The sequence below is a fragment of the Schistocerca americana genome, chromosome 1, assembly GCF_021461395.2.
Source record: "Schistocerca americana isolate TAMUIC-IGC-003095 chromosome 1, iqSchAmer2.1, whole genome shotgun sequence".
NCBI classification, from domain to species: domain Eukaryota; kingdom Metazoa; phylum Arthropoda; class Insecta; order Orthoptera; family Acrididae; genus Schistocerca; species Schistocerca americana.
In genome coordinates this window covers 394796279-394809007 of record NC_060119.1, presented here as the reverse complement: position 1 = coordinate 394809007, position 12729 = coordinate 394796279, and positions in this window count along the sequence as shown.

Genomic DNA, 12729 nt, shown 5'->3' with positions numbered 1-12729 from the left:
TGGATTCATCCCATAAATAGCGACAGACATTTAGGAGAGTTTTTTTCTTTACATGAACAACTTAAAAACTATCCTGAAAAATTTTATTCATATTACAGAATGAATCATAATACATTTTAGTATGTGCTGCAGAACATTCAAGACAAAATTTCGAAACAGAACACAAATTTGAATGTAAATACGGTAGATTAAATAAATGAAATAAAAGTAATTTCTCATGTATCATTATAATAAACGTAATTTTTCCTCACTGACTGTGAAATGTGAGGTAACATCTTAAAATAAAAGACGTGTGCAGTCACACTTGTGATGAAAGCAGAAGGGAGACGTGTGATGCGTATACTGCAGGAGCAGTAGTGCTGCGCCACAGGCTCGTGCCTGCGGTCGGCTCGCGCCGGCAATATTAAACATTCGAGATGTCGCCGGCTCGGCTCCGGGAGGCGTACGCCGTGTCGGCGCGGCCCGGCCGCCAGTGTGAACATCGCAATTCAAAACCATGTGTTTGATATCAAAGCGGGCGGCGGCCCGGCCAGTCTCGGCTCGGCCCGGCCGGCAGTGTGAACGCAGCCTTAGCAAGCAGCCGGCAGCCGGCGGCCGGCGGCCGCAGGCGGCATTCCACACATTGTGCGGCCGCCCTTTGTCCCGCGGAGGGTCCCACAGCCTTGTCTCAGTCCGCCGCGCGTGAAATACCAAAGTTCAGGGGGCGCAGCGGGCGCCGGTTGCCCAGGGGAGGCGAGGGTACTGGCCAGTCGTGGGGAGCGCACTGCTACTGCTTTTGCTGCTCCCGCGGCTGCTAAGTCTGTTTGTCCACCTTTCTGCTACTTGCCGTTCATCCGTCTCTCCAATGAGGAAGTCTTGTGTCAACGTGAAGAACAGAGCCTAGCACCCAAGTAATATTGTTACCGACTATTACTGGAACAAAGATTCTTAGTATAAGTCATTCAGTCCGAATTTTAGTTGTACATTATGCGAATTCTGTTCCCCCTGATTGGGCCAACAACTAAACTTATTGCAGCTCAAAAATATTTTTGCATATCTGCACTGTCATTTTCCTTTAACGAAATTTAAGTGACTTGGATTAGATTAGATTAATTATTCATTCCATGCACCCATAGAAGAGGGAATCCTCCCGGGTGTCGAACATGTCAGATAAACACATTACAAAAATGTAATGGCCTTGCAACACTAACCAAAACGGCCTTGCTGTGCTGGGACTGCGAACGGTTGAAAGCAAGGGGAAACTACAGCCGTAATTTTTCCCGAGGGCATGCAGCTTTACTGTATGGTTAAATGATGATGGCGTCCTCTTGGGTAAAATATTCCGGAGGTAAAATAGTCCCCCATTCGGATCTCCGGGCGGGGACTACTTAAGAGGACGTCGTTATCAGGAGAAAGAAAACTGGCTTTCTACGGATCGGAGCGTGGAATGTCAGATCCCTTAATCTGGCAGGTAGGTTAGAAAATTTAAAAAGGGAAAAGGATAGGTTGAAGTTACAGATAGTAGGAATTAGTGAGGTTAGGTGGCAGGAGAGACAAGACTTTTGGTCAGGTGAATACAGGCTTATAAATACAAAATCAAATAGGGGTAATGCTGGAGTAGGTTTAATAATGAATAAAAAATAGGAGTGCGGGTAAGCTACTACCAACAGAATAGTGAACGCATTGTTGTGGCCAAGATAGACAAGAAGCCCATGCCTACTACAGTAGTACAAGTTTATATGCCAACTACCTCTGCAGATGATGAAGACATTGATGAAATGTACGATGAGATAAAAGATATTATTCAGGTAGTGAAGGGAGACGAAAATTTAATAGTCATAGGTGACTGGAATTCGAGAGTAGGAAAAGGGAGAGAAGGAAACATAGTGGGTGAATATGAATTGGGGGAGAGAAATGAAAGAGGAAGCCGTCTGGTAGAATTTTGCACAGAGCATAACTTAATCATAGCTAACACTTGTATCAAGAATCATAAAAGAAGGTTGTATACATGGAAGAATCCTGGGGATACTAAACGGTTTCAGATAGATTATATAATGGTAAGACAGAGATTTAGGAACCAGGTTTAAAATTGTAAGACATTTCCAGGGGCAGATGTGGACTCTGACCACAATCTATTGGTTATGAACTGTAGATTAAAACTGAAGAAACAGCAAAAAGGTGGGAATTTAAGGAGATGGGACCTGGATAGACTGAAAGAACCAGAGGTTGTACAGAGTTTCAGGGGGAGCATAAGGGAACAATTGACAGGAATGGGGGAAAGAAATACAGTAGAAGAAGAATGGGTAGCTCTGAGGGATGAAGGCAGCAGCGGATCAAGTAGGTAAAAAGACGAGGGTTAGTAGAAATCCTTGGGTGACAGAAGAAATATTGAATTTAATTGATGAAAGGAGAAAATACAAAAATGAAGCAGGCAAAAAGGAATACAAACGTCTCAAAAATGAGATCGACCGGAAGTGCAAAATGGCTAAGCAGGGATGGCTAGAGGACAAATGTAAGGATGTAGAGGTTTATCTCACTAGGGGTAAGATAGATACTGCCTACAGGAAAATTAAAGTGACGTTTGGAGAAAAGAGAGCCACTTGTATGAATATCAAGAGCTCAGATGAAAACCCAGTTCTAAGCAAAGAAGGGAAAGAAGAAAGATGGAAGCAGTATATAAAGGGTCTTTACAAGGGCGATGTACTTGAGGACAATATTATGGAAGTGGAGGAGGATGTAGATGAAGATGAAATGGGAGATACGATACTGCGTGAAGAGATTGACAGAGCACTGAAAGACCTCAGTCGAAACAAGGCCCCGGGAGTAGTCAACATTCCATTGGAACTACTGACGGCCTTGGGAGAGCCAGTCCTGACCAAATTCTACCATCTGGTGAGCAAGATGTGTAAGACAGGCGAAATACCCTCAGACTTCAAGAAGAATATAATAATTCCAATTCCAAAGAAAGCAGGTGTTGACAGATGTGAAAATTACCGAACTATCAATTTAATAAGTCACAGCTGCAAAATACTAACGCGAATTCTTTACAGACGAATGGAAAAACTGGTGCAAGCCGATCTCGGCGAAGATCAGTTTGGATTCCGCAGAAATGTTGGAACACGTGTGGCAATACGACCCTACGACTCATCTTACAAAAAAGATCAAGGAAAGGCAAACCCACATTTCTGGCATTTGTAGACTTAGAGAAAGCTTTTGACAATGTTGACTGGAATACTCTCTTTCAAATTCTGAAGGTGGCAGGGGTAAAATACAGGGAGCGAAAGGCTATTTACAATTTGTACAGACACCAGATGGTAGTTATAATAGTCGAGGGGCATGAACGGGAAGCAGCGGTTGGGAAGGGAGTGAGACAGTGTTGTAGCCTGTCCCCGATGTTATTTAATCTGTATATTGAGCAAGCAGTAAAGGAAACAAAAGAAAAGTTCGGAGTAGGTATTAAAGTCCATGGTGAAGAAATAAGAACTTTGAGGTTCGCCGATGACATAGTAATTCTGTCAAAGACAGCAAAGCAGTTGGAAGAGCATTTGAACGGAATGGACAGTGTCTTGAAAGGAGGATATAAGATGAACGTCAACAAAAGCAAAACGAGGATAATGGAATGTAGTCGAATTAAGTCGGGTGATGCTGAGGGAATTAAATTAGAAAATGAGACACTTAAAGTAGTGAAGGAGTTTTGCTATTTGGCGAGCAAAATAACTGATGATGGTCGATGTAGAGAGGATATAAAATCTAGACTGGCAATGGCAAGGAAAGCGTTTCTGAAGAAGAGAAATTTGTTAACATCGAGTATAGATTCAAGTGTCAGGAAGTCATTTCTGAAAGTATTTGTATGGAGTGTAGCCATGTATGGAAGTGAAACATGGACGGTAAATAGTTTGGACAAGAAGAGAATAGAAGCTTTCGAAATGTGGTGCTACAGAATAATGCTGAAGATTAGATGGGTAGATCACATAACTAATGAGGAAGTATTGAATAGGATTGGGGAGAAGAGAAGTTTGTGGCACAACTTGACTAGAAGAAGGGATCGGTTGGTAGGACATGTTCTGAGGCATCAAGGGATCACAAATTTAGCATTGGAGGACAGAGTGGAGGGTAAAAATAGTAGAGGGAGACCAAGAGATGAATACACTAAGCAGATTCAGGAGGATGTAGTTTGCAGTAAGTACTGGGAGATGAAGAAGCTTGCACAGGGTAGAGTAGCATGGAGAGCTGCATCAAACCAGTCTCAGGACTGAAGACAACAACAACAAGAATTAGAAAAACTTGAGTTTCATTAATTTTAATGATCCTCAGTCAATAAACAGTAAAATTATGTAAATGAATTATATTTAAACTTCTAATATTTACAGGTTTAATACTTACATCTGCTTTCATTGAATCCATCATTCAGACATTTGCTAGTTTGGACAAGATTTAAAGTTAAACTTCCACCATTTACAGACTTAAGATTTACATCTGCTTTCCATAGATCCATCATTCACACAGTAGGTAGTTACTTGGCTGTTACAACCAAGTACTGTCAAAAATTAAAGCATAATAAATTTTCATTAAAATGGTCTACTGCACTTGTTGAGAAACTCATGGATGGAATAGAAGGAGCTGGCCACCAAAAATTCTTTTAAATTATGTCTAAATTGTGCCTTGTCTGAAACTCGTCAACCAATTTTACAAAAAATTATCATATTTTAGCAGATGCCAAGCTGTATAAACACAACCTAAACATACGCTGCCGGAAAAAATTAATGAATCTCTAAACACGACGTCGATTTTGTTCCGATGACGACGTATGCCACCTGGGGGATACTAACGGTACTTACAATGGTTTCAATGTTATCCACCAAAACATAACGTAGTGGCTATGCTACCAGAAAGCCATTTGTGTCTACCCTTTGACAGAGAATGCTTACAGTCAGAAGGCTCAGTGTGGTGCAGATGTTTGAAGCAAGAAGGCAATCACGTTACGTGGACATTCTCGTGTTTTCCACAGGCAGCCAAGCAAATTTGAAAGCTATGAAACTGTGGCCTTGAGAATGGCGGTTTGGTCCTCTCGGAAAATTGTCACACAAGTTGACCGTGCTGTATCAGTTGTGTACCGATGGTGGTGTCAGTGGTCACGCGAACATTCTCACACCCGTGGACGAGGTTCTAGATGTCCACGCAGCACAAGCGCCCGTCGGGATCGTCATATTATAAGGGCTATAATGGCATACAGTCACCATACACAGATAAGATGGCTTGTCGTACCAGAAGTTTCAACAAGAAGTGTTGCGAACCGATTGTTAGTAGTGGAAATACGAAATATGGGCACGCACACATCTAGCCGGTCTTCCACTAACGCCACAGCATCGACGTACACGGTTCGACTGGTACCGTCACTTAGAAGATGGAACCGCCCGCTGAAGCCTTCAGCAATAGCAATATTTGACTGTACATACAGGTGACGTTCGTTAGCCCTGTCTCGTAGTGTGCATTCCTCCGAGAAGCACTGGTCCCTCCACAGGCTTTATGATCTGGTATGCGACAAGTTACAACTGTCGTTAATCTTTGGTGTTTCTAGTGGGAACGGTACCCAGCGGTCGGTACGTGTGAAATATTGTTAGACCTGTTCGTTTGCCAAAATTGCAATTAGAAGGTGATATGTTGTTCCAACAGGATAATGCTCACCCACAAACTGACCGTGAAACTCAACGTGATCTGCAAGACGTGCAGCGACCCCTTCTCAGCACGATATCCAGACTTGTCTCCAACCGAGTACGTTTGGGATATGATGGCAAGAAGTGGTTCGTGTGACTCGCCAACCAACAATTCTGACCGAAGTACGTGAACAGGTTGACCAGGTGTGGCGTAACGCATCCCAGGACAGTTTTCATCATCCGTATCATGGACTGGATGTCACAGTCAGCGCCTGCATTGTCGGCCGTGGAAGCTTCTCCACGAATTAATATGGGTGTCTGTGCATCAGTCAATATCTGGTACATCATAACCGCTGATCTGTAAGGGTAACTATTTAATGTTCTCCGTATGCACTTTTGCAACAATAATCTTGAGTTAACTGGAAACCTCTAAACCGGTGTATTGATTTTTTTCTGGCATTGTATGTGTGGTTACTGAAGCCTGGTAGTCAAGGAAAGCAGGATTGGGTTACGATTGTGGACGGGACCGTAACCAGTTACTATTGGTTCCATTTTGCAATTACACACCTTTATTTTAAAATGATAAGTCCAGACTCAGCAATAAATAAAGATATCACACGTTATTAATGAAAGAATAAACAACTGTGTAGTTAGTAGGGCTTTCAGTGCATTACAATTTACCAAATGAGCATAAAATGCAGACACAGCAAATAATGTTTTAAAAACAAGCGCCGGCCGGAGTGGCCGTGCGGTTCTAGGCACTACGGTCTGGAGCCGAGCGACCGCTACTGTCGCAGGTTCGAATCCTGCCTCGGGCATGGATGTGTGTGATGTCCTTAGGTTAGTTAGGTTTAGTTAGTTCTAAGTTCTAGGCGACTGATGACCTCAGAAGTTAAGTCGCATAGTGCTCAGAGCCATTTGAACCAAAAACAAGCCAATGTGATCACAATTAGAATTTTAAGACAAGTAACCACAATCACGGCTGAAGGCCTTTAACGCCAAGAACGGCAATTATAAAAAATTTAACAAACACACTGTAAAATAGCAATGCAATAGCAAAGGTTAATTTAAAAACACAGGCAATTGATCACCAAACGGGTGAGACAAAATGATGGTAAAGATGGTAGCACAACCATTTTAGCCCGTTGTAACGCCAACAACGGCAATTATATAAAAAACTAAAGAAAACATACAGTAAAACAGCAAATACAACAGCAAAGGTTAATATAAAAGGCCAAGCAACTGATCATCAAACAGGTGAAACAAAATGATGGTAAACTTGATAGCACAATCATTTAAACCTGCTGTAAAGCCAAGACTGGCAATTATATAAAAAAATTTAGAGACTTGCAATAAAACAGCAAATACAATAATAAAATAAAAGGGCCAGTCACAGACGGTGTACCAGGAATCGACCTCTGAGTAGGTCGGGCAAGAAACACTTTCGTGAGCGATGAGATAGGCAGCCAAGAGTTGCATTGACTTCACAAGATGATAACTCAGACTAGTGGCAGTGTAGCGAATGACTAATGATAATCTTGCTGAGGCTACCTGACGTCCAATAAACCAAATGCAAAGATACGCCAAAGCCGGAATCGGCAGTCTGGACTCTGTCCACAGAATACTGTGCTTAGAGCACCCGGAACGAGATGGGAATCACTACCAACAGAGTAGAAGAATCGCCAACCAACCTACAATCAAGAAAGATGTCAAAACTACACCCCTCACTGGACAGCAACGGTAAAGCGAGGAAATGTACACTACCGTTACATACACTAACCCCTAGGGCAGGTAACTGGGTCGTTAGCGGCCACGAATCAGGATACATACCGCCGGTTGAATTTAACAAATTGTAACAAACTGAACGCAATAAATAGTGATTAGAGGTCCAGGAAAGCTAATGAGATCCGCCTTCCCCAAGCACTCCACTCACTGCTCTTCACCTCGGCAACACTACGAGCAGCAACACGAAACCAAGTCACTGGAGAATCGCAAGATCTCACAATGTTCGAGTTTTGTCTACTTGAATCCAAATGCACTCAAAGCTTGCAGGATCCGGCTTATGATGAGGTCGTGCACCCTCGTGACCACAGGCCTTCGATCCGGCAGTCCATGCGCGCCGCCAGCGGTCTCGGCGTGTTGTCACAGCGCGGACCTGGCTCCTCCTGCGTCCCCAACCGAACTGACTCGCCCCGGAAGAACCACGACGTCGCCCCAAAGCTAGGACCACAGTTACTACATATCGATAACCGCCGCTGTTGCCACTAGCGGACAGGCAACGCTTGCGAAACCAAGTGGCGCCAATCAACACGAGAAGAAGACAAACAACCGCAACCATGTCAACTAAACGATACGGTCTGCCCTCCACAGAGGACGGAAAACTACCAACAGCACCAACGGGAGCTGCAGCACGGCTCAGTTACAGTCTATGGCACCATTTCTCCAGGACAGGTAGAACGGGCACCATATTGCTTTAGTTGTCTTGGTGCGCAGCGTTACCACCATGTCTGGGTGAGTATATAATGTGAGAGAACAGCGTCAAAAGTTGAGTGATCACTATGAAGGAGACGGAGATGCCACATACGCGTGTGAGACAACGTTATAATCACCTGACAGGGCTCTAAAGAAGCCTCATTTTGGGTCTCCATCTGGCCGTTTGTTCGAATCGTTCTATATCCAAATTTAGGGAGTTTATTGATGTGGAAGTGGTCCGATCTTGGACTCCATGGTAACTTCGGGCAAGTATACTGATCGTTAAGCTTTTGATCACCAGATGCAAGTACTGTGCACCAAGCACATCGAAACGCCTTGTTATATGCGCCTGCCATCCGAGAACAATTAATGGACTCCGTGCACACACAACCTTTGTCATTCTGAAGCGTTTGTTGGAGGGTAGCAGCAGCCAGACTGGGGAATTACCGTCCCATGCGTACGTTGCTTTTATCGCCACAACACAATCGACTGCAGAGGTTGAAAAAATCAGTTAACGACTTGCATACCAGAGCTTTATCTATCCCTTGACCTAGGTTCCGATATTTCTAAAAATATCTTCTTCAGAAGGAGTGGATCTTGTTACATCTCCTGGAGAATACATTTTTAGAAATATCGAAACCTAAGTGAATGGCTAAATAAACCTTTGGAATGCAACTGGTTAGCTGATTGTTTCAGCCTCTTAAAATTCATACAGCTGCTGAATCGCAGCCATGTTTAAGATATTACAGACGGCTGCCACTGTATGGTGCCTTCAGCGAGAACTATGTGAAACATCCCCTTAAAAAAATTAATGAATTACTGTGCTGATAAACCTCTACGTTATTTGATTTTCAAACAGCTGAGCAAAGCTGAACGTACTCAGATATTTCTCTCTTTACTTATTCTGATCAACACTAAACTGACACACAATATTTTTAGCGCAACGCAATGTGACTTTCAATATCCCTATAAAAGAATGGCCCTGACTAACAATAACCTATACCTTTCATGAATCACTTGCCTCACAAAAATCTTCATTACTCGAACTACTGTAATACAGCGAGCGCCAATACTGCCAGCTAAATAAAAGATTCTAACTACTGAAGTCACTAACTACTGATAGGCATAGTTAGCAAATGAAAGATTTTGATAGAGAACAAACAATGTATTTACCTTAATGATGTTAAAATGTCCAGATCCTCCGCTCTCAAAATTCTGCCATCTCTCTCCCCACATCCACCACTGCTGGCGGCTCACCTCCAACTGCGCAACGCTATGCGTTGTTCACATCCAATTGTCCAACACTACAATAGCAAAATCTTCCAACAATGCAAACCAGCCACAGACTGCGCACAGCACAGTCAGTGATTTTCATACAGGGCGCTACGTGGCGTTACCAACATAAAAACCTAAACAGCCTACTTACACATGGCCTGCTGAGAAATGGCGTCACATTGTGTTCAGCCATGTGGTTGTGCTGTACCTCAGGTAACCACCATCGGCGAGGATGTTGGCGACATTGGGGGAGGCCACATTCTTCGAATGTTCTCAAGGGCTCGGCGGTGTTAGTTTGGCATCAAGACGTGGTAAAGCATCAGGCACGACTTCAGGTTACGGCTGACAGTGACGTAACTCTGACAGCACAACGTTTTGTCACGGACATCTTACGTCCTCTCATGCGACGATGGTATTAAGCCATTTTTCAACACGACAATGTTCTTCCGCGCGTGGCAAGTGCTTCTATTAACTGCCTGCGTGATGATGAGGTACTCCCGTGGCTAGCAAGATACACAAATCTGTCCCTGGTGGAACACGTATGGAACCAGAACTGAGGTCAAAGTCGTCCCAATGCTACTATCCAGGATATCAAGGACCAGCAATCGCTATGTACCTCGCCTTTTATCGCACCCTTCCTAATCGAATCACTGCGTGCGTCGAGGCCAGAGTGGGTGCAATGTCATGGTGATAACTGGACTCATACTGCCTAGTTATCTGTAAATTTTACTCGAATTCGTAATCACTGGTGTACCATCACATACCATCACTACCAGTGAAGCTCTTTTCCTTTCTCTCCTCGTCTGTGCTTCCCTTTTTCGTCAGGCAGTGTATATAAAATAATTTTAGGCTAAATTTTCGTTTCAGTCACTGCTACATGAAACATGTATCATCCAGAGCCGAATAAGACATACCTAGTGATTATGATACAAACGCGTTGAAATTTGTTTCGACCAATATAAATATTAGTTGTTTGAATAATCAGGAGGAAGTTAACAGGCGTAATGAGATCTGCTAACATTGATGCTGCTAGAACATTAAAAACATTTGATTTATTTAGCATGCTTTAAGCTGCAGGCGATGTCGTGCCGTTAGCAACATCACTCAGGTCGGTCGTCTGCTGCCGTAGCTCATTAACGTCACATTTTGCAGCATTGTCATAAGGGATACGTTCGTGGTACGTCTCACGTTGATTTCTGTGGCTATTTCACATAGTGTTGTATGTTTGTAAGCACTAACTACTTCACGCAAACGCCGCTGCTCTCGGTCGTTAAGTGAAGGCCGTCGACGACTGCGTTGTCCTTGGCGAGAGGTAATGCCTGAAATGTGGTGTTTTCGGCACACTCTTTTCACTGGCGATCTCAGATTATTGGATTCCTTAAAGATTTCCGAAACAGAATGTCTCATACATCTAGCCGGCCGTTGTAACCGAGCGGTTCTATGAGCATCAGTCAGGAACCGACCTGCTGCTGCTACGGTCTCAGGTTCAAATTCTGCCTCGGCCATGGACATGTGTGATGTCGTTAGGTTAGTTAGGTTTAAGTAGCTCTAAGTATAGGGCACTGATGACCTCAGATGTTAAGCCCCATAGTGCTTAGAGCTATTTGAACCATTTGAACCTTACATCTAGCTCCAACAATCATTCCGCGTTCAAACTCCGTTAATTTGCGTCGTGCGGCCATAATGACGTCCGCAACCTTTTCACCTGGGTACAAATGACAGTTACGTCAACGCACTGTCGTTTTATACCTTGAGTACGCGATACTACTGCCACCAGTATATGCCTATACCGTTGCCTCATCGCTTTTGTCACCTCAGCTTACTTGAACCATGGCAGCATGGGAGCAGTTTACAGACTTACTTACATTTCGGAAATGAATCCACACTTGGACCAAAAACCAATGAGCATGCCCTTGTGGACGACAGATAAATCGCTCCGTTTCCGCATTAAGAAATGAATGCATTGTTTTTCGCATCACCCAAACACGTTTTGTATATGGCTAATTACTAATGCGGCCATCTGTCGTTTATGACCGGTTATTGCAAGTGACGTCGGACATAGACGGTGCTCACTTTAATGTGACTGGGCCGTGTATTATGGCTGGATATTACGAAAGAACGACGGTGAAAGGGAGGCTCACAAACTCAGGGCAAGGAAGACGGAAATGGCCTTCCACTTGACTAAATATGTGTACGTTGAGAGATCTGTCCCCTCTCAAGCGAAGTTACAGCGCTATGTTACTGTAATAAAATAATAATGTTTCTACGCAGCCATATTTCTGATTTCGACTAAGACAAGAGAAATGGAAAACGTACAAAACAACGAGAGGGAAAAAAATTCTATGAAAAATATTGTGCCGAGTAAAACACAACAATGAATGCAGGAGAAGATGTAATGTAGGTTTGTGCCAAGAAACTAAAAAACTAAACCTAACAACGAGGAAACGTATAATAATGTTTATTGACCTTCTGTTAAGGTTAATGAAAACAGCAGAAGAATTTATGAATGTCTCAGCCAGAAAAAAATTCTGTAATGGAAGTGGCCCCACAAAATTAGAAACCATACGTAGGTATTAATGTTAAACACCATTATTACACGCACTAAGTTGCAGCACGGTCTTCATTGCACAGAAAATGCGGACACAATGTAATCACTCAATGGTTCATAATTTCATTGTCTGCTGGATTGTCATAATTGTAGAATACACCAAGGAAATAGTAAATATTATCCAGGACAAAGCATTCAGTGAACGATCCGTAGAACGGCAGTCTGAAGCGTTATCCAGTTGAAAGCCAATAAACAGTCAAATTACGAAAGTAGAGACTTTAGCACAGTATTATTTGTAGTACCTTGCAGTTGCTTTGTGGTCAGGCTCATCTCCAGCTTGACGTCAGTCCCAAGGCCCATGCGAAGGTCCACTCTTGCTGGCTGCTGAAGAAGTCCTTCATAGGTGTCGTCGTAGGGTATCGATCGCACTGTTGATGACAGAGACATAGCAAACATGAAATTTCCTCAGGGATATCATTCAAAAGAATGTTATAAGTTTACGTCTCTAGAGGAAACCAAAATAGAAATCTGGAGTCAAATGATAAAGTCGTAAAGGCATTGTTGAATGGGAGATCCAAGTGATGAGTACAGTCGCCATCTCGGAACGCATTATCTCCCATATCGTTCAGTGCCCGCTTTTCTTGCTGAGTGTAATGTATATGTGCATAGAGTAGTTTTATGTTATGTTGCATGATGATGATGATAAGAGAAGGGATGAGGTGAAACCTGGTGCCCAAACGTGGTCTACTCCTCTCGAATAGCACCAAGGGAACAGGCGAGCTTAACGTCATCCGGCGGACA